The sequence below is a fragment of the Pristiophorus japonicus genome, unplaced genomic scaffold, assembly GCF_044704955.1.
Source record: "Pristiophorus japonicus isolate sPriJap1 unplaced genomic scaffold, sPriJap1.hap1 HAP1_SCAFFOLD_483, whole genome shotgun sequence".
Lineage (NCBI taxonomy): Eukaryota > Metazoa > Chordata > Chondrichthyes > Pristiophoridae > Pristiophorus > Pristiophorus japonicus.
The window spans coordinates 138,275-161,053 of record NW_027254388.1 but is presented as its reverse complement, the minus strand read 5'-3'; the positions used below and the strand labels follow the sequence as shown (position 1 = coordinate 161,053).

The window sequence follows — 22,779 nt, the reverse complement described above, 5'->3', positions numbered from 1 at the left end:
CCATTAAGAATTATTTCCTGGATTACCTTTACAACAGCTTAGTTGAAATTTAAAATGGATGCCATTGATTACATATTCCCCAATGATAAACATGAGTTTTAGAAATCTTAATTTGGTCAATTCCCTCTTTAATTTCATTCAGAATATCAACAATACTGACAAGACCATCTTTAATGCCCATCCATAGTTGCCTTAAAAGATGGTGCTGGGTGTTCTTTTTAAACATCTCGATCAGATCACTCCTCATCTTTTGGGAGGTCACAGAAAGAATGATCCATTCCTGAAATGGTCGCCTGGGGAGGGTGATAGAGGCAAAAAAAAATAATGAATTAATTTGAACAGTTAGATATTGTGAAAGGGAATCTTAAGCTTCTACTGGAGGATAAGTTTGATGGACCAATATTAATGTTAGTGATCCAATCTAAACACTGGGGAACTCACCTTATCCCTACTGACAGTATTAATGTGATTGGGATCTTCTGGGACTGAACAGTTGAATCTTCCCCATCTCAAGTTGCAAACAATCCATTGATCCAGCATTTTCTCTCTGGTTTCCATTTCAAATCTCCCACCATCTTTCTGCAACAACATTTATTTATATAGCACCTTTAACGTAGCAAAACGTCCCACGGCACTTCACAGCAGTGATACATGACAAAAGAGATAAATTTGACACCGAGCCACAGAAGAAGAAATGACAGCAGATGGTCAGAGAGGTAGATTTTAAGGAGCGTCTTAAAAGGAGGAAAGAGAGGTAGAGAGGCGGAGAGGTTTAGGGAGGGAGTTCCAGAGCTTGGGGCCCAGGCAGCCGAAGGCACGGCCACCGATGGTTGAGCGATTATAATCAGTGATGTTCAGGAGGACAGAGTTAGAGGAGTGCAGACATCTCGGGGGGTTGTGGGGCTGGAGATTACAGAGATAGGGAGGGGCAAGGCCAGGGAGGGATTTGAAAACAAGGATGAGAATTTTGAAATCGAGGCGTTGCTTCACCGGGAACCAATGTTGGTCGGCGAGCACAGGGGGTGATGGGTGAGTGGGACTTGGTGCGAGTTAGGACAGGAGCTGCCGAGTTTTGGATCACCTCTGGTTTACGTCGGGTAGAATGTGGGAGGCCAGTCAGGAGAGAGTCGGAATAGTCAAGTCTGAAGGTAACAAAGGCAGGGATGAGGGTTTCAGCAGTGAATGAGCTGAGGCAGGGCGGAGACGGACGATGTTACGGAGGTGGAAATAGACGGTTTCAGTTATGCTGCGGATATGTGGTCAGAAACTCATTTCAGGGTGAAATATAACACCAGGGTTGTGAATAGTTACCTCCGATTTGCTCTTCTCAGACATGGTCTTGTCCTCTTCAGTACCTTCCCTGTCACTCTTAGTTTGCCCTCCCTTCCTGAGCTTGGCCACCTTATTCACTCCACTTTGCCCCAATGTTTGTGCCCTTGTGGAGCCCTGAGTCTGTTCAATGGTTGTGCCCCAGGTCTGTTATTTGTGCCTTTTGTGTGAGGTGACGGGCTACAAGTCACCCTGCCAGCTCCTGTCTCTCCTCAGGGTATTTTGCTCTTGTTCTTGTCATAAATAAATTATTGACCCAATGTCCAAAATGTGAAATATAATTTATGAACTGAATTGCCCTCACACGGTTGACAATCCGCCCGCGCAGCCGCACACCGCCTTCCCCCTCCTGCCGCCTCCCGCTTTCTGCCCGTTGCCCGGCGACGCCGCCTCTATTTATAGCGCCCGCTCCCCCGGGGGCGGGGCCATTGGAAGGGTAACACGTGAGCGGGGCTGCGGCCAATCAAAGCGCTGCAGCTGAGAGTTGAGCGGGGCCCCGCCCCCCGCGAGCTCCGGCGGGAGGAGCCAGCCCGCCTCACGCGCCCAGGAAGGCAGAGCGCGAGCCCTTTGGAACAAGGCACGTGTCGCGCTTCGAACCGCCCCGCCCCCCGGGGGGAGGCGGAGGCTATAAATAGAGGCGGCGTCGCCGGGCAACGGGCAGAAAGCGGGAGGCGGCAGGAGGGGGAAGGCGGTGTGCGGCTGCGCGGGCGGATTGTCAACCGTGTGAGGGCAATTCAGTTCATAAATTGTATTTCACATTTTGGACATTGGGTCAATAATTTATTTATGACAAGAACAAGAGCAAAATACCCTGAGGAGAGACAGGAGCTGGCAGGGTGACTTGTAGCCCGTCACCTCACACAAAAGGCACAAATAACAGACCTGGGGCACAACCATTGAACAGACTCAGGGCTCCACAAGGGCACAAACATTGGGGCAAAGTGGAGTGAATAAGGTGGCCAAGCTCAGGAAGGGAGGGCAAACTAAGAGTGACAGGGAAGGTACTGAAGAGGACAAGACCATGTCTGAGAAGAACAAATCGGAGGGAAGGTGCTGGGAGATTTGAAATGGAAACCAGAGAGAAAACGCTGCATCAATGGATTGTTTACAACTTGAGATGGGGAAGGTTCAGCTGCTCAGTCCCAAAAAATCCCGATCATGTTATTTTTAATTATCAGGACGAGGAAAACGTTCGACTCTGAACTCCAGCGTCCAACAGGACACAAGTCTTCTCCGCTGGTCTGAAGGGGGAGGGAAGCTCTTCTATCATTTTGCCCCACGGGACGTTTTACTGCGTTAAAGGCGCTATATAAATGCAAGTTGTTGTGTGTATCCAGTCATTTACATAGTGCCCTTTCTCTCACTACTTTTATTGCTCGATTACTTTGAGGCAATTGATGAAAATGACCGGAGTTTTGTTGTCGGAAATAGTGCAGTAATTAATGATTATTCATCATTCTCTATAATATATATTTATATATAATCCATCAGACGATCGTCATTTGCTCAAACTCCCGGCCCACAGTGTTACTCGGAGTGAGGTGACACCAGTTGTAACCGAGTGAAACATTCGCTCTTACTTTGAGTTTTGTTCAGCGTTTCTTTGGCACCAAAACTCAGCGTCATGTTCGGGTATCTCCGAGCTCGGCTCAGAGCGTCGCTTTTGTGCCGGTGACATCCGACACTTCTGGGCTCTTATGTTTGCAGCCTGCGTTCACTCAGCACGGTCTGTATTTGGGGAGGGGTGTTCCGGGACCCCGGGCTTGGCCACTGATGCCCATTGCTGACTGTGTTTGGTTGTATTTAGTGAACTGAAGGCACTGATCAAATGCTCGACCTAAATCGCTCACCTTTCACTTTCGGTTAACATGATATCGGAGGCCCTTAAGTTGCATTGATCTTTCGGAGTTTATTCAGACGGTAAATCCTTTCCTGCCGTTGTATTACACAACCGTCTCATCGCTTTAACACCGCCTCAGACTTACAAAGCACAATTTTGTGTCCTCGACCACTATCTATAGCCGGCTAGAGGCTGAAGTATATTAGCGTTAAATAAACTGCTCAATGACAATGAATCTGATCACAATTTGCTTGTTTAATAATGTTTGAATAACACTGTACAACACAGATTTTACTGGGTCACTGTGGACACAGATCAATCAGTTTGCATGGAAACATTTTAAATACAATACAGAATAATACAAACCAAAGCACATTTCAGCCTGTCGAGCCTGTGTTAAATAAATTACACGTTTCAACACATCCAACTTTTCAATTTTCAAATTCAGCTTCTGCTTAATCTTTTCTCGTCACTTTCATAAAGTTTGAAAACTACAATAACAGCATTTTACTGAACATATCATCACGAATTCTCACTGTTAATAAATATAGCGACTGAAAAATTGTTTCCAGAGTGGGGCTGAAATTCAGCCTCCCGATAAGGCCTCTGTCCGCTGGAAAGTGGTGGCCATGTGTCGGTGTCGAATGACCGCCGATTTTTGGTCGATTGGCCGCCGCTCGCAAAATTCTCCTTGGGATTTTTCCGGCGGTGACCATATTCGCCCCACTCCCCCCACTTCCGCCCCACTGCTGCCAAAGCCTCCGAAGTGCGTTATCAAAGCGCGCAACGCCAATGTCCCGCCCCGGAAGCAAAATTCAGGTGAGAAAGTCTTCCAGCCCCCGGTCGGTGCCCTCGACAGCTTTTTCTGTCAGTGCACTGTGTTTGAAATGGCCGCCACGTTATTTGTTTTCCCGGCCGACTGCTAGATCGGTCCGACAATTGTACCCCCGGGTTCGGCCGGCCGCACCCCCACTTCCAACCCCATTATGACCGACTTCTGCCCCGCTCGAAAAAAACAACAAAGAGCTGAAATTCACAAGAAGGGCCAACGCATCCATTGGAAAACACAACAAAAACGGGAGGTGCGACCTGTTTCCGACGGGGATGAATTTCGGCCACAGTATATATTGTGATGGGCAACTTTACCAACACAGATCTAACCAGACTGCAGAAAGACAGCGTCGATCCCAGCGATCTGTCACCATCAGAATAAAGGGGCTGTGACAGCTCGGTGGGACAAAGACTCTCGGAGATTAAACACATTCTGCAGATGCTGCAGTTTATAGCAGAGGGAACATTTTGAAATCCCAGTGGAAGATACAATTTTAGAGCGAGAGGGTCAAACATTAGACTACAACAACATAGCCCCAAATCGCCAACCCTCACTGGCAGTGAGGAATCATGGAATGTACCCTTTTATTCAATCTTCATCCACACAAATATTGTCATAAATAGTGAAAGGTAAGAAGTATAAATATGAGTAATGTTTGAGGTAACAAGTGATTATTGAAGGCCATTCAAATAGAAAGAAAAATTCAAACTCAGTAAAATTATAAATTGGTTACCGTTCTCTACATTTAAACGGCCTCTCTCCTGTGTGGAACCGCTGGTGTCTGTGGAGGGTCCCTGAATGGTTGAAACTCTTTCCACATTCTGTACATTTAAACGGCCGCTCTCCTGTGTGGATCTGCTGGTGTCTATGGAGGTCCCCTGCCTGTGTGAAACTCTTTCCACATTCTGTACATTTAAACGGCCTCTCTCCTGTGTGGATCTGCTGGTGTTTATGGAGGTGCCCTGCCTGTGTGAAACTCTTTCCACATTCTGTACATTTATGCAGCCTCTCCTGTGTGGATCTGCTGGTGTAGGTGAAGATCTCCTGATTTTTTGTATTCTCTGCTTTGGACAGATTGTGTAAATGATCGCTGCCCACTTTCCCATTGCAAAAGATATTTTGTGCTCGGTGGAGAAGATTGTCCTGCTGAATTCTGCCCACTGGATTCAGGATGTCTTCTGATGTGTTTCTGGAGAAAATGTGCAGAAGAAAAAGCTACATTGCAATGAGGGCAAGGATGGCACTCATCTCGGTGCACTTGTTGCCCTGCTGGAGAAGGAAGAAAGAGAAATTGTCAGTGTATCAAAACATCTCAAAGTGTCTTTTGGAAGTACAAATGATGATTATTTGAGTATTAAAAGCAGGGCTCTTGAGATGTTAATTTTGTGAATTTAGAGTCTCCTCCTGTGGAAGAAGTGGTGGGGATCATCAATAGGGCGTGTCCATTTAAAGATTACTGTCTAATGTTTCACGGTTCATGTATTCAGTCTGTGAAATCCTCCAAGGAACAAGGTGTACATCAATACCCTTTTAAGTATTGTTATAAACCAGTGTGAAAATCAGCTTTGTTAAAACAGGGGAAAGAAAATTAAACAGCAAGTGTTGAATAAAAGAGCAGGGGAGCTGGCTGGGAGTTGCCAGTGACCCCAACAGTGCAATGATGCTCATTGTATCTTTATAAATGCTCAATTATTCAGCTTGAGCGTCTCCAAGTAAGTTTTCTAATAACATCAATATTCAAAAAATATTTATATTTATAAAACCGATAAAATGGATACTAACTATATCATAAGTAGTTGATTTCCCTGGCATTGGGCAGTCTCAAGTCAAGCAAGGTTAGAGAATGGGGGAATGACAGGACCAAGGTGTGGAAGGGAGAATGAGAGAGGGGACAAAAACAGAAAATGCTACAAACACTCAGCAGGCCAGGCAGCATCTGTGGTGAGAGAAACAGTTAACGTTTCAGGTCTGAGACCCTTTATCAGAACTGGAAATGTCAGAGATGTAACAGGTTTGAAGCAGGTGCAGAGGCAGGGAAATGGGGGAAGGGAGGAAAGAACAAAAGGGACGGTCTGTGATCGGGTGGAAGGCAGGAACGATTAAATGTTGCAAATGGGGATGGCAGAATCATAAACAGCTGCCGCCTGAAACAATAGGGGCAGAAGTTTCAGACATTTGCAGCATTTGCTGTACTGAGGGAGTGCTGCACTGTCAGAGCTGTCATCTTTTAAACCGTGCAAAACTTTGTCCTTGTGTCCTGGCCAATATTTATCCCTCAATCAACATAACGTAAACAGATTATCTGGTCATTATCACATTGCTGTTTCTGGGAGCTTGCTGTGCGCAAGTTGGCTGCCACGTTTCCCACATTACAACAGTGACTACACTCCAAAAGTAATTAATTGGCTGAAATGTGCTTTGAGATGTCCACTGGTCGTGAAAGGCACTATATCAATGCAAGTCTTTCTTTCTTGTCTGCCTGTTAAGTTGGACAAGAACAATCCCATCACCAGACCATTTATCTCATTGCTGTTTGTGGGATCTTGCTGTGTGCAAACTGTGCTGCTGAATTTGCCGACATAACAACAGTGATTGCACTTCTAAAAGTAAGTCATTGTCTCTAAGGAACTTTGGGACATCCCGAGCACATCTAAAGCACGATATGATGCAATTCTTTCTTAAGCTGAAAAGTAGCAGGATGATATTTAAGGGAGCAGTTCCTGACCTCAGTGCCTATTCTGTGGGAACATCCTTTGTCTCAGAGACAACAGTGCTAGCGTCTGAGGATAATTCACACCAAAGAGTCACTGTCGAGGGATCAGCAGAGGGATCACTTGCTGAATTCACCCCTTCCCAGTCCAAGATTACTAAGGACAATGATACCGCCTCACCGACTGTCCAGGTAGGGATACTGGGAACCGGTAAAGCCTGTACAAACTTAGTTGCACCTGAATCTTTCATTGCTCTCTATCCCCTATTACAATATAAAAGTCACAGTCAGTCAATGATCATAGAATCACACAGCACAGTAGGAGGCCATTTGGGCCATCATGTCTGTGCTAGCTCTTTGCAGAGCTATCCAATCAATCCCACTTCCCGACTCTTCCCCATAGCCCTGCAGTTTTTTCCTTTTCAAGTATATATCCAATTTCCTTCTGAAAGTTACTATTGAAGCTGCTTCCACCACCCTGTCAGGCAGTCCGTTACAGATCCTAACAACTCAAAAAGATTTTTCCTCATCTCCCATGACCTTTTTTGTCTATTCCCTGTGTCCTCTGGTTATCGATACTCCTGCCAGTGGAAGCAATTTCACCCGCTTATCCTGAGACTGTGCCCCCTAGTTCTAGACTCTCCAACCAGGAGAAACTGCCTCTCAGCAACTACCCTGTCAATCCCCCTCAGAATCTTCTATGTTTCAATGAGATCGCCTCTCATTCTTCTAAACTCCTGAGAGTACAGTCCCAATCGACTCAGTCTCTCCTCAGTGTTAACTGTGGCTCAGTGGGTAGCACACTCGCCTCTGAGTCAGAAGGTTGTGGGAGTGCTGCACTGTCGGAGGTGCTGTCTATTGGATGAGACGTTAAGCCAAGGCCCTGTCTGCTCTGTCAGGTGGGCACAACAACAACAACTTGTATTTATATAGCGGCTTTCGCATAACAGTGTGTTAAGATAAAACAAACAAATTTGACACCACGCCACATAAGAATTAATTACGGCAGACTTGGTGAAAGAAGTAGGTTTTAAGGAGCGTCTTAAAGAAGGAAAGAGAGGCAGCGAGGTATAGGGGGGAGTTGCAGAGCTTGGGGCCAGGCACGGGCACCAATGGTTGCGCAGTTATAACCAGGGATGCTCAATTGGGCAGAGTTTGAGGAGCGCAGGTATCTTGGGGGTTGTGAGGCTGAAGGAGATTACAGAGATAGGGAGTGGTGTGCCCATGGAGGGATTTGTTAAGGAATTGACTATTTGTACTGTACTTTTTCTGTCCTTCTGCACATGCGTCCTGTCAAGACTCTGCCTCTGATGCCTCCCGCCCAAACCGGAAGTTCCAGGACCGGACGTGCTGAACCGAACTGGAAGCAGGACCCTGCAATCAGTCCGACCACGTTCCCCGAGCAACCACCGACCGGGCTCTGATGCTCCGTGGGGCTCCGAGGAGCTCTGAGCAACCGGGGAGAGAGAGAGCCTGGTGAGGTGGCAGGAGAGAGAGCCTGGGGGGGGTGGTGCGGCGGGGAGGAGAGAGAGAGAGAGAGAGAACCTGGGGGCGGGGGGGGTGGAGAGAGAGAGAGCCTGGGGGGCGGTGAAGAAAGAGAGAGAGAGACTGGGCAGAGCTGGGGGAGGGGAGAGAGAGAGAGTGAGCCCGGGGGTGGGGGAGAGAGAGAGAGCGCCTGGGGGTGGGGGGTGAGAGAGAGAGAGCGCACCAGGGCAGGTGCAGTGGTTGGAGAGAGAGAGAGCGAGACTGCGGGTGAGGGGTGGAGAGAGAGAGTGAGAGCGAGCCTGGGTTGGGTGCGGGGGTGGGAGAGAGAGTGAGGGGGGGGGGGAAGAGAGAGAGAGAGACTGGGGGCGCGGGGGAGAGAGAGAGCCTGGGGGAGTGGGGAAATAGAGAGAGAGAGAGAGAGAGAGAGCCTGGAGGGGGGGTGCTGGCATGAGATAGAGCCTGGGGGGTGGGGTGGAGAGAGAGAGAGAGAGAGAGAGCCTGGGGGTGGGGGGGGGGGTGGAGAGAGAGAAAGTGCCTGGGCGGTGGTGGGGGGGGGGGGGCGGGTGGAATGGATAGAGCGAGAGCCCAGAGGTGAGAGAGAGTGCCTGGGGGAAAAGAGAGAGATGACTTTGGGGAGAGAGAGAGCCCTGGTGGGTACGGGGGGAGGGAGAGATAGAGAGAGCCTGGGGGAGTGAGAGAGAGAGCGGGAGAGACTGGGGTAGAGTATGAGAGAGAGAGAGAGTAGGGGGAGAGAGAGAGAGCGCGCCTGGGGAAGAGATAGAGAGCGCTTTGGGGTGAGAGAGAGAGAGCTTGGAGGAGAGGGGTGGAGGGAGAGATAGAGAGCACCTGCAAGGGGAGAGTGAGAGCCTGGGGGAGAGAGAGAGCGAGCCCGGAGAAGGGGAGGGGGGAGCAAGAGAGGGAGGGGGAGGGTGTGGTCGAGAGCGAAGGGGTGGGGGTGAAGAAAGAGACACGGGGGGGATCAGAGGGGAGAGAAGTGCCTCCAATCCAGAAGTTACAACACTGTCACTATTTATTTCATACCCAATAAACCTGTTAACAATCCACACACAATACCCCATCCAAGGCGGGGGAGGGGAGGCAGCACGTGCACTGGGGTAAGGGACTTCAGCTGGCACTTGGTGGCTTCTGGGGAGATCTATCCTCTGTGGCTTCTGGAAGTCAAAGTGGATCGAGTTACAATTTGCAAAGTCAGTGAGAACTTGGGCTGGGTGGTTCCAGTTACACATTCCAGAGAAACTTCAGGGTGTGGCTTATCCCCCAAGGGGACCAATCAGAGACAAGCGTGGCCATTCTCACAGTACAAAAAAACACAACCATTTGTAAACAAGGATGAGGATTTTGAAATTGAGGCATTGCTCAACCGGAAGCCAATGTAGGTCGGTGAGCACAGGGGTAATGGGTGAGTGGGACTTGGTGCGGGTTAGGACATGGGCTGCCGAGTTTTGGAATGAGCTCAAGTTTACATAGGGTAGAATGTGGGAGTCCAGCGAGGAGTGCACTGGAGTAGACAAGTCTAGAGGTAACAATGGTATGGATGAGGGTTTTAGCAGCAGATGAGCTGAGGCAGGGGCGCAGACGGGCAATGTTATGGAAGTGGAAAAAGGCGGTTTTAGTGAGGCCACAAATTGTGCCATAGGATCTTTAACTTTTCTATTACTCTTTACTATTAAACGTCTTCTTAAACCCCTCTCCCCTGTCTCTACCACACTCACCTCTAACAACAAGTTTGAGGAGCTCATGGACTTCTTTGTCGCAATGATTTAGGCCATCCGATCAGCTGCATCTGCCAGTTCCCTTCCTTCCCCTGGCCCACCGGGCCGTAACTCCTCTGAGGTTCCTCCCAACCCCAGCCCTGAACTCTCATCTCTCTCCAGTTTCTCTCTGATCTACCCTCCTGACCTCTCCATGCTCATCTCGTCCATGAGACCCACTTCCTGCTCCCTTGACCCGATGCCCACTAAACTGCTGACCACCCGACTTCCTTTTTTGGCTTCCATGTTAGCTGACATCGTTAACGGTTCTCTCTCCTCAGGTACTGTTCCCCTCTCCTTCAAATCTGCCATCATCACCCCTCTCCTCAAAAAAACAGCCCTTGACCCCACTGTGCTTGCAAGCTACCGCCGCCACAAGACTTCACCGAATTTTCCGCCGCAACATTTGCCCTGTGCCTTCCTATTTCACCTGTTTATCTACATCTTCCTGAACACTTCTACGAGCCTCTTCACTGTTTACTACATTTCGAAACTTTGTGCCATCTGCAAACTTTGAACTTATGCGCTCAATACCCAAGCCCAGATCGTTAATATACATCAAAAAGAGCAGGGGTCCTAATACTGACCCCTGGGGGATAACACTGCATACTTCCAGTCTGATAAACAAGCATTCAGCACTACTCTCTGCTTTCTGTCTCTTAGCCATTTTTGGATCCATGCTTCAATTTTGCTAACAAGTCGACTATGAGGCACTTTATCAATCACCTTTGAGATTGTAACAAAAAAAAATGATACTTTGGCTACAGTTTGTATTTTGGTCAGAATCCTCACATTTTGGTTCTTGTTTTGCCATGCACATTGTGATCCTTTTGATACCGAGTTCCTTGGCATATTCATCACCGTACCAGACCAGCAGCTCGCACCGAGGAGGAACAGGCTTGCAGGTCCGGTAATAAATTTTGGCGCAGTGTTGAAAGGCTACAAGGTTCTGTTCCTCCTCCTTTCTGGCACAGTTAACAAATCTGGAACAAAGCAAACAAATATTTAATATTTGAGTCAGAAGTTTGTGGGTTCAAGTCCCACTCCAGGAACTTGAGCACATAAACCTCTCTGCCATCTTAATTGGACATAGAAGATCCATGGCACTATTTCGAAGAGCAGGAAGTTATCCCTGCTGTCATGCCCAATATTTATCCTTCAATCATAGAAACATAGAAACATAGAAAATAGGTGCAAGAGTAGGCCATTCGGCCCTTCGAGCCTGCACTGCCATTCAATGAGTTCATGGCTGAACATGCAACTTCAGTACCCCATTCCTGCTTTTTCGCCATACCCCTTGATTCCCCCAAGTAGTAAGGATTTCATCTAACTCCTTTTTGAATATATTTAGTGAATTGGCCTCAACAACGTTCTGCGGTAGAGAATTCCACAGGTTCACCACTCTCTGGGTGAAGAAGTTTGTCCTCATCTCGGTCCTAAATGGCTTACCCCTTATCCTTAGACTGTGACCCTTGGTTCTGGACTTCCCCAACATTGGGAACATTCTTCCTGCATCTAACCTGTCTGAACCCATCAGAATTTTAAACGTTTCTATGAGGTCCCCTCTCATTCTTCTGAACTCCAGTGAATACAAGCCCAGTTGATCCAGTCTTTCTTGATAGGTCAGTCCCGCCATCCCGGGAATCAGTCTGGTGAACCTTCGCTGCACTCCCTCAATAGCAAGAATGTCCTTCCTCAAGTTAGGAGACCAAAACTGTACACAATACTCCAGGTGTGGCCTCACCAAGGCCCTGTACAACTGTAGCAACACCTCCCTGCCCCTGTACTCTGTAGGGGAGGACGAAAACCCCCTCATTTTACTCAGAAGGAAAAGGGCTATGGGATCAGTCTGTGCTGTGAATTGAAACCGATACAGTTTGACCTTGGCAGAGCAGTGATTGGACGGGGGAGGACACCGGAGGGCCAATGGTGAGACAGAGTCAGCCCGAAGCATGGGGCTTTCAAGCCAATGGGAGAGCACTTGCTCGAAAACTGTGGGACTGACTCACAGCCATTATCGGACTATTGTCTTCCCCATGTTTACACTATGGAAGGAAATTATGCAGATCTTCAGAAAACTAGGGAACCCAAAACAAACCAAGGACCTACACAATGGCTACAGGAGGCCAACCCAATTAACACCTACTCAAACCTTGAGTAGGTTAGAAAAACTGAATTGAAGGAAAATTATGCAGACCTTTAGAAACCAGGGAACCCAAAACAACCCAAGGGCCTGCACAATGGCTACAGGAGGCCAACGCAATCAACACCCATTCAAACCTTGAGTAGCTTAACATCAGTGGAAAAAACCCGCAATAATCTAAAACTGCTGCATTTTTCAAAATCACAAAGCCCACCAATGGGAAGAATCGATTTCAGCAGGAGAGGCGGACTGGATAATCTGGCTATAAAAAGGGGTTTCGGACGTAGTGTGGGTGGTTCCCTGCCGTCATGATCCAACAACCAGCAAGCCTCTCGACACTGAAGGAAAACCAGTGTCCGAAGACACCGAAGATAGAAGAAACAAACCACCAGACTTGCAGAAAGCACAGTAGTGAGTATAACCTCTGGTCCCCGGAACTCCCAACTCAGGCCAGGAAAGGTGGGAGGTTGGACATTGTACTGCTAAACTTGTGTAAAGATTTTCGTTGTGTCCATTTAGTGGGATTTAGGGGGATTGTTTTGTTGGTGTATTGCTGTTTGTTGAGATACACCTTGTCAAATAAATTGGAAGCCTAAGTTTCTCGAGGAATCACCTTGTCTCAGTTCTATTGTATTACATCTCCTGATCGTGAGTCTCATGTCAGAACAGTATAAGGGAAGCTAGGAGCGCCTCGAAAACGCTCAACTGTGTGTCACAGAAGGAGTTAGGAGTGTTTGACACTCACAGGTGCCTCACAGGCTAGGCATAAGCTGTGGGGATGCAAGAGTCTCAAAACCCCCTTCATAAGCTGTGGACACAGTCTCTCCAGGGGTGCTCTTGCAGCACTCAGGGTACCTCACAGGCCAGGCATAAGCTGTGAGGGCAGAAGCCCAGAGAGAGACACCCAAGGTACAACAACACTCCCTGAAAACCCCTTACAGAACATGGTGACCGCGGCAGGACATAAGCAAACAGAAGATGTTAATATAACAGATGAGGTGGTAAGAGAGGAAACTAAAATGGAGGAGAGAATTTCCTCATACATTTTTGGCAAAGTGAATCTCGCCAAACCTTGGGTGCAAGCCCTCACACGGGCAGAGCGCCCAGTGGATGCTGCTGCTCAGTGGACAGCAGGGAAGGACCACAACCACAGGGTGGAAAAGGCCATCTGGCTTATCTGCCTCACCCGCCAAGTCCGAAAGCTCGACCAGCGAGTGAAGGACTTGGAACAGAGTCTTCAGAAATCAGAGGAGCTCTCTGCTATCCGGGCTGCGGTTGGGGACAACCTGCTGGCCGAATTAGCTGAGGAGCAGCAAAGGAACCGGCAGTTGGAGGAGACCTTCCGAAATAGCCGCGACTATCTTCAGTGTCAGGTCACTGAGGCCAAGGGTAGTGAAGGGTCCCTCCAGGAACAGAACTCTCGGTACACCCAGAAAATTTGGGAACTAGAGAATAAATTAAAAGATGTACATGCAGCCTATAAAGTGGCCAGTAGCAGTGAGTTTGCAGATCACGGTCCCTGCCAGGAGAGGATTCAAACTCTCACCCACGCTCTATCCCAGGCAAAGGGGATGGTCGCCCTGATAGGATCCGGAAGGTCCACAGGGGACAAAGGAGAGTATTGGGGGGTAGAGGAGAATCCAAAGGCAAGAGACGCCCGACCACATCCTGAGGCATCGGTGGTTTGTCCGGTGGGGTACCAGGAGGAGCGGGGCACGCAGGTAGTAGCATACCCAGGGCTGGGGGCAGGACCAATGTGTCCCGCTCGGCAGCAGGGATGTGAGGCTCCAGCCGAGGGTCAGTTAAAGGCTGGATCAGTCGACCAGGCACTGTCTGCTGCACTGGGTATGGTGGGACAGCCGGAGGTAGAGGGACCAGCGCAGAAAGATCCTGAACAAAGGCAGATGTGCCCGGTCAGGCAGCGCAAGTACGGTCCTCCACAGGCAGGTGGCCAAGGTCGGGGAGCGCTGGAGAGCGACTTTATTATTCCCCATGGAGTTCAATCACTCAGGGCCATGGTGGCCCATTTGGCCAAACTCACTCGCAGTGGGGACCCATCTATCCACTTCATGGAGGTGATGCAGGCAGGGGAAATTAATGGGTGCGACGAGGAAGAGACAGCCAAGCTGCTGCTCTTCTCTCTGGACAGCAAATTGTACCAGGCCCTACCGGCATTCTACCGGCAGAATGTCGGAGGGGACAGCGTACATTTACTGAGGTCCAGAGGGCCGTCCTTGAGGCTATGGGCTTCGGTGACGGCAGTCCTTTCGAACGGGTCGAAAGGACAAGGCAGCTCGCAGTGGAAACCCCGCAGGCGTTTGCGGACAGGCTGTGGGTGGTATACCACGCAGCCTGTGGGGAGCTCCTCGACCGGGCGAATCTTTCCGCGGTACAGACTGGCCGCTGGCTGAGGATGCTGGTGGCAAACTGCTTGCCCCGGCTCAAGGCCAGGGCAGAACTGTGGTTCGATTCCCGGGACCCCAACCTCACCGAGGAAGCAGTGGTCAGGCAACTGGCACTGGTCCAACGGAATGGAGGAGAGGAGGAGGAGAAAACCTCCAAAGGTCGGGTAAATGAAGTAAAACCCAACTCGATTCCCAAAAGGGAATGGCACCAGGAGGGTGGCCGCTCGATTGATAAGGAGGGAGTGTGCTACGGGTGCGGGAAAGCTGGGCATTTTAAAAGGGATTGCAGGAGCCCAGTAAAGAGATATGGGGGGAGAAGTTCTTTCGGAGCCGCCCAGAGTGGGGGAAGTGGAGGGAGCTCCTCACCATCCCTTGACCAGATAGTAGCCGCAGTGAGGACAGCGCTGGAGGGGACTGGGAAGGTAGCCACGGCAACAGGCAGGGAAGCACCAGCAACCCTGCCAGTACTGAGGCCGTGACTAGCCCAGACCCAGCCTGCATACCTGTGCCCACTAGAATACGACCCCTGGGGACGACCCTGGGTCAAGATGGAGGTTGAGGGTGTATTGGGTATTTACCTTTTGGACACTGGTGCTTCCAGCACGATAGTCCATTCAGAGGACCCCGCAACCTCACCTCTATCAAACTAGTTGGGTTCACAGGAAATGAGAAGGCTGGGTTTTTCTCAGTCCCGCTCGCAGTTCGTTAAGGAGCACTCCAAACACAATGGAAGTGCGTCCTGATGAACTGGGAGCAGGTGGGAAAAGGGATCTTGGGGGCAGATTTCATCATCGCTCGCCAGATCCGAGTAGACTTGAGAAATCACTGTCTATGGGGCACAGTGGGCACGGGAGCAGAGGGAGAAGTCATGGTCATTGATAAGAAACAGGGAAAAGGGACTCTGTGTACAATGAAGCCAAAAGTGGGTTACGACCTGGAGGTTCTGGTCGGTAACACCCCGGCCGAGTACCGGGCCTATGTGCAAGCAAATCTTGCAGCATTTGCCACCCATAAACACGATTGTGGGAGAGTCACAGGAGTGGAGGTTAGAATAGATGGGGATCCCATGTCCCGCCCGCAAAAGCAGTATGGCTTTCCCCGAGAGGCAGAAGCAGACTTGGAGACAGCTTTAAGCTCGCTTGTCGAGCAGGGTGTTTTGAGACCCATAGCCACCCATGTCAACTCCCCGCTTTGGCCGGTTAGGAAACCGGACAATTCTTGGAGGGCTACGGTGGATTATAGGGTGCTCAATAAAAACATCCCAGCTTGTGCTCCCACAGTAGCGGCGGTTGCGGATCTGATAGGGGAAATCCCTGCATCCGCAACCACGTTCACAGTGTTGGACATATCCAACGGGTTCTGGTCTATCCCTGTACGGAGGGAAGACCAGTACAAGTTTGCCTTCACCTTCCGGGAACAGCAGTATACATGGAGCTGCCTCCCACAGGGCTTTCATAATAGTCCCAGCATCTTTCACCAATGCATGGCGAACTGCTTAAAAGGCTTCAGCCAACCACACCAGCTGGTCCAGTATGTGGAGGACCTGTTGTTGTTCACAGACAGCAGTGAGGAACACGGTCCACTGCTGGCCGAACTGCTGGTCTTACTGAAGGAAGGGGGTTTTAAAGTTAACCCCAAGAAAGCCCAGATAGATCTAGGAGAGGTAAAGTTCCTGGGCCTGATGATAAGGACAGGAGAAAGGGCCATTGATGAGGCTCGAAGAAAGGCAGTGCAGGAACTCCCTGTCCCTAGTGATATGTCGGGGGTAAGGTCTTTCCTGGGAATCACTGGCTACTGTAGGGACTTCATCGAGGACTATGCAGCCACTGCCACCCCTCTGCTCAGACTCCTACATAAGGGGGTCGAGTGGGAATGGGACGAGGGCTGTGAGGCAGCATTTGTCCGTCTTAAGAGAGACCTGCAGGTAGCACCAGCCCGAGGGGCAATTGATGGGGGGGGGGAGGGAATTCTTCCTGGAGGTGGCAGCCAGTGGCGACAGCTTAAGTGCAGTGTTGCTCCAGGGGCGAAACGGTCAGCTGAGACCAGTGGTGTACTCCTCCAGGGTCCTCACGGAGGTAGAAAAGGGATACTCCAATTGTGAGAGGCACTTGCTTGCCACCCACTGGGCAGTAAAGAGAGCTCAGATCTTTACCGGAATATCCCCCATTACACTCCTCACCCATCATACCCCGACGCAGATGCTGTTGGATGGGAGGATTAAGGACGGGACAGTGAGCAGTGCTAGAATCACTCGCTGGACCCTCCTCCTCTCCCAAATGACTTTAAAGGTCAAGGGCCTCTGCGAGACCAGGCTCGCAGCAAATTTAATCTATCCAGGGCAGCCGCATAGATGCTCTGTGGAGGGGGTATGGGACATCAACTTTGGATTTCGGGCAGGGATACACCCCACAGGCCGCGAGATCAACGTTGATGGCTCCAGTTCAGTGTCCGCGGGTACAAGACTCAACGGCTGCGGAGTTTGGGATCCCAAGGCAGGGATTGCCTTGGCTCTTAAACTCCCATGCACCCTGAGCGCCCAGCAGGCGGAACTCTCGGCGGTGATGTATGTGGCCACACACCCCGAGGAATTCCCTACCCCATACACGATTTGCTCGGACAGCATGTTCACTTGCAATTCGTGTACAGAGTATCTGGCAATTTGGTCACGCCGGGGGTACACCTCTGCGGATGGGAAGCCCCTTGTGACCAAACCCCTGCTAGAAAAGATCGTGGCTGCAGTGGGAGAAACCGGGGATGTATATATCCATAAGGTAAAGGCCCACTCCAAAACTGAGCCATGGGGGGAAGGTAACCAGCAGGCAGACCTGTTGGCAAGGGAAGGTGCTCGTACAGGTCACCCATGCGACCCATACGAGCTAGGCAGGATAGCAGCAGCAAGAAGCAAGCCAGGGACACAAGGGAGCGTAGGGGCAGCTGCGGCCCTGGACCTTAAAGTGGTCCAGATGCAGGATCCGGTCCTGAAGGCTGCCTTGGCTGCTATCAAAAAGGGGGAAAAGGCGGAGGGCCCATACAGTGCTGCAGATATTGCTGTGCGGGAAGGCATGTTGTTTAAAGGGGACAAATGGGTAGTGCCGCCACAACACCGGAGGGAATTCCTTCAGCTGGCCCATGAGGGTCCAGGTGCGGGACACCCTGGGCTGGAATCTACCTGGCAATGGGTAGAAAAGGCAGGGTGGTGGCCAGGCCTCCAGGAAGACAGCCGCGACTTCTGTGCAGGCTGTCTGGTTTGTGCTGCAAACAACCCAGACCCTCAGAAAAGGAAGGTGTCTATGGGACACGTCAGGCGGGTAGAGGGACCATGGCAGTCGATCCAGATCGACTGCATCGGACCCCTACCGGCCACCCAGGGAGGTTTTAAATCCTGCCTCGTCCTGGTGGATGTGTTTTCTAAGTGGGTGGAAGCCTTCCCTTGCCGAACAGTTCCCGTGGTGGGGACTGCAAAAATCCTGGTGAGGGAGGTGTTCTCTCGGTGGGGTCTACCTCAAATCGTGGAGTCCATCCGTGGAAGCCACTTCACCGGCCAGGTGATGCAGGCCACCCTAAAGGTGCTGGGGATAAGAGCCAAATGGCATGTCGCCTACAACCCTCAGTCCTCAGGCCCCATAGAACGCCTGAACCGGACCCTAAAGGAAAGGCTGCGCAAGGAGATGGGAGACTCACCGAACAAGTGGGTGGAGGTCTTACTGTTGGCCCTCATGGGAAGCCGGGCCAGTCAGTCAAAGAGCACAGGGTACTCACCCCATGAGCTGATGACGGGCCGGATCATGAGAACCCCAGTGCATGTGTTGGCATCGGTTCTCACCTAAGGGCAGCTTCGAGAGGTGAACCGGGACCGCTTCGTCAGGAATCTGTTTGAACAGCTTCAACAGATTCACTGGCAGGCGGCCAACAACATGGGTAAACAGCACCGTGCCAATCGGCTGCTGCTGGAACCCCGCAGTCACCACGTTTGGGAGGTGGGCGATCAGGTGATGGTGAGAAGCTTCGCCCGGATCGGGGTATTTGAACCACTGTATATGGGACCATACAGCATAGTCGACAAGGCTAGCCCTATGGTCTATGCGGTTCGATTGCCTCGACGGGTGAAGTGGTATCACATTAATCAGTGTAAATTGTTTGACACCAAAAGAGATAAAAAACAGAGGGGACGAGCAAGGGAAGGGAATCAGGCACTGGGGGAAGAACAGGTCCCATGGATTTGGAGGCTCCGGAGGAGGCAGCGGGCCCCAAAGCTCTACAGCCAGGGCTGGTTCACTGCTCCTGTAAGGCTATCCCACCACTGGGTAGAGGTTCCCAGCCCACTAACAGAAGTAGGGAGAAAAGCTCTACCATTAGCAAGGTCCAAGGGGAAGCTGAACCTCCCATGGTGGATCAGCTGGGGCTAGCCCAAGTGGTGGAGGAGATAGCATTGCAGCCCATAACGTGGGACTCTGCACCGACAGTAAGGAGGAGTAACAGAGTGCCACAGACCAGGGCGCTGTGGTCCCCTGTTTACTTAGCTTTCCGCCCCAGACCGAGAAGGCGAAAGACAACAGGGAGGGTGCTCTGTTGCGCTAGCAAGGGTCTCCCACCGATTATCCGGGGCTCGGGACAGCCTTGGAGGGCAGCACAAGACTCATTAAGGGGGCCAATACGAGCCCCTCAGCGGAGGGCGTCCTGGTCCTTAGGGTACGGTCAGCCGAGTGGTCGACGACGCCTGTACAGTGACAGGATGTAGCCTGGCCACCCGGGGACGGGTGGCGGTGTATATATTTTCCCTTCCTGTTTTGTTACTTTGTGTTGTGTGCATATGTGTTTAGGTAAGGCAGTGACGGTTGGGTACAGCATTTTATGTTCGGAACATGTTAAGTGGGCCGAGCCTGGAGAGGTCTCTCAAGGCAAGGCCATGTTCTTCTTGCCTTTCAGATGTCAACACCTCCCTACTGGATATTAGTGATGCTGGTATCGCTAAGGATCTGCACCGGGCACCGAGGGGACACCGAGGACTCCCTGGTTTTCGGATGCTCCGGGGGCAGAGCGCCGACAGTGATCACAGGAGAAGGGACTCCGGCGGCGGATAGCCGGGTCACCTACTCCCACGAGGGGAGATGGCCTGGGTGGTTGGGATCGAACTCCACCAAGTACTCCAACCATAAGGACTTTACCGACGGAGAAGCCTCCATCCCCTGCCCGGAGATCACTGTGGCCACTTCCAGAGTGAGAGTGACAGAAAGCAGGAAGGTATGCCTAACTTGCCAAGGGGACATACCTCTGGGACGGTGGTGGTGGCTCAGAAAGCTCAAGAGGGACGTGGGAGACCGACACTCGGACTGGGAACATCTGGATAATGATACCTACCGAACCATCATGGGGTCATCTGGCGGGGTAACGGTGTGCTGGGAGAAATGGTGGGCGTACGACCAAGGAATTTATTTGTGTATGTGGGGATCCACTCGCATGTGTTCAGAGAGGGTCTCCATTGCTTTCTATAGGTGGTGGCAGGATGTCGGGGATGGGGTGGTATGGGATCGCAGCGGGGAGGCGTGTGTGATCCCCAATCCCCGGGTACCAGTAAACGCCACCGAACTTGTAGTTCGGGAAAGAAAACCCCCACCCACGGCCAAGCCCACCGTCCCACACGGGTGCCCGACAACAACCAGGGGGCCGGGGAATGGTTTAGTGTTGGTCCTTACCGAGAAACTACTTTATCAGGGGGTACACTACGTGGTGGCATCAGTGGTGCTAAATCTGACAGAAGTCCGCCTACCTACGTGGTGTCCCCGGGAAACCGAGCTGTTATACCAGGCTCTGCTGCGGGAGGTGTTCCGGAAGTTCTATGAACTGGACTTCGGCGATGTCAAAGTGACAGACTTGTATAAACAGTGGGATAGGGCCGAACTGGGCAGGCAGAGGTGTGACACTTTAAATGACATTTTTATGGGGTTTAACACCGGGGTGTCCGCCATAAACAGTTTGGATAACATGTAGTTGGCTATCCAGATAAATGGGTGAAAGAATCAGCTGCACAAAATCCTGGGGGACGAGAATACCCTAGTGGGATCCGCGCTCCACGAAGAGGTGGCAATGACAGTTCACTTAAAGGAGATTATCTCTCAATTGGAGGCACACGCCAGGGCTGTAAACGCCTTGATTTGGGAGGATAGAAACGCCTCCGATCAAGCCACCCAAAATGAGGTGTTCGTGCTCTATGGGGCCTGGTTGATGTGAGAGGGACGGAGTAACCTCGAGGATCTGAGACAGGGACAGGTCCCTCCTGGATCAGCAACCAGCACTTAGCAGCACTGCACCCTTATGATAATGTTTTGAGTCCTTGCCAACTTCGTGTAGCGTTGGAAGCCTACCTGGTACCGGTGGACTGTGGAAAGTCAAACCATACCATCATGGGTGTGGTGGTCAGGATGCCCGTGATGGGGGCGTCCCCACGACCAGCACCCCTGTACCGAGTGGAGAATGTGGGAGTCATTCGTGGAGGAGTGCATGTTCGCTTCCAAGGGTCCCACCTTATGTCACAATGTGGGAGCACACTGTGACAGGTACAGACCTCTCGGGTTGTCGGAGCAGGGGAGCACAGGTAATCCTGTGCCCCCAGCACTTGAACGCTTTTGCAAGGCCACAATGCGGGTTCAGCACTGCTGGGGCAGAGCCTATCAATTGCACAATGGAGGTAATGGCCCCTAACCACATCCCTCCACAGGTAGCATATGTAGGCGGTGGGACATATTGTGTCACCACAAGTGTCCAACGGTATGAACACGGGCCGGGAAGGTGGTGTCCAATACCGTACAGCAGCTTTTGCTTTAAACCCAGGGCAGAGGTTCAAGTGGCACACACCAAAATCACACCCATCCCTGAACCTTCCACGATTCACCTCACGGTACAAAACAACCTCAGCCACCTACAACAATGTCGCCCAGTTTGGCTATCCCTTGCCCCACTACCTGAGAAACTTACAGCCCTCCTCCAGGCAGTGGATTTGTCTCAAAAACATTTTTACACCATGGAGCAGAAAACTGAAATTCTAGCAGGGGAGATTGCCCAGATTAAACCCCCAGCATGGTGGGATTTAGGAATACGGGCAGACATACCTGCATGGATCCGGGTGGGATCGCATGCCTTAGTAATCGGCCAACTCCTGATTGTAGCTTATCTGCTAGTTACAAGCTGTAAGCTCAGGAGAAAAAGAAAAAGAAAGCAGTTCCTCAGGCTACTACACAGACAGGAGAGCCGTTGCTAAACACTCAAGGCGTGTAAACAAAGCTTGACCGCGACACTCAGGCGGTTTTGTTATTCCCAGGGATGACTGCGTTTTCATACATGGCCCCTGGGAGTTTGCAGGGCAGGTTTCTTTGTCTTACGGTTAAGACTGAATGAGACACAATGTACAATTGCTGCTGTAACCTGAAGTACATATATGTATATTGCTGTCGTATATTGTAACCTGTTGGATTCTGTGTTTTGTACCGCGTTAAAAGGAATTACGATATATATCGACGGGATCAGTTTAGAGTTAAACTGCGGAAAGTTGGGCAATTTGGGAGACCTAGGGTTTTCTCAGCACCCTGAACTTTGACACACTCGAGTGGTGTCTGACTGTGTCAGATGGAAGATTATGGAGGGGAGGACGAAAACCCCCTCATTTTACCCAGAAGGAAAAGGGCTGTGGGATCAGTCTGTGCTGTGAATTGAAACCGATACAGTTTGACCTTGGCAGAGCAGTGATTGGACGGGGGAGGACACCGGAGGGCCAATGGTGAGACAGAGTCAGCCCGAAGCATGGGGCTTTCAAGCCAATGGGAGAGCACTTGCTCGAAAACTGTGGGACTGACTCACAGCCATTATTGGACTAATGTCTTCCCCATGTTTGCACAATAGAAGGAAATTATGCAGATCTACAGAAAACTAGGGAACCCAAAACAAACCAAGGACCTACACAATGGCAACAGGAGGCCAATTTGAGTAGGTTAGAAAAACTGAATTGAAGGAAAATTATGCAGACCTTTAGAAACCAGGGAACCCAAAACAACCCAAGGGCCTGCACAATGGCTACAGGAGGCCAACGCAATCAACACCCATTCAAACCTTGAGTAGCTTAACATCAGTGGAAAAAACCCGCAATAATCTAAAACTGCTACATTTTTCAAAATCACAAAGCCCACCAATGGGAAGAATCGATTTCAGCAGGAGAGGCGGACTGGATAATCTGGCTATAAAAAGGGGTTTCTGACGTAGTGTGGGTGGTTCC

The 22,779-nt window shown here is 50.7% G+C and overlaps 1 pseudogene; it reads right to left on the bottom strand.

Moving 5' to 3' along the window:
- Window positions 1-4,730: 4,730 nt before the first annotated feature.
- The window catches only part of LOC139253251 (histone-lysine N-methyltransferase PRDM9-like), a 33,200-nt pseudogene continuing 15,151 nt past the window's right edge, over window positions 4,731-22,779 (bottom strand).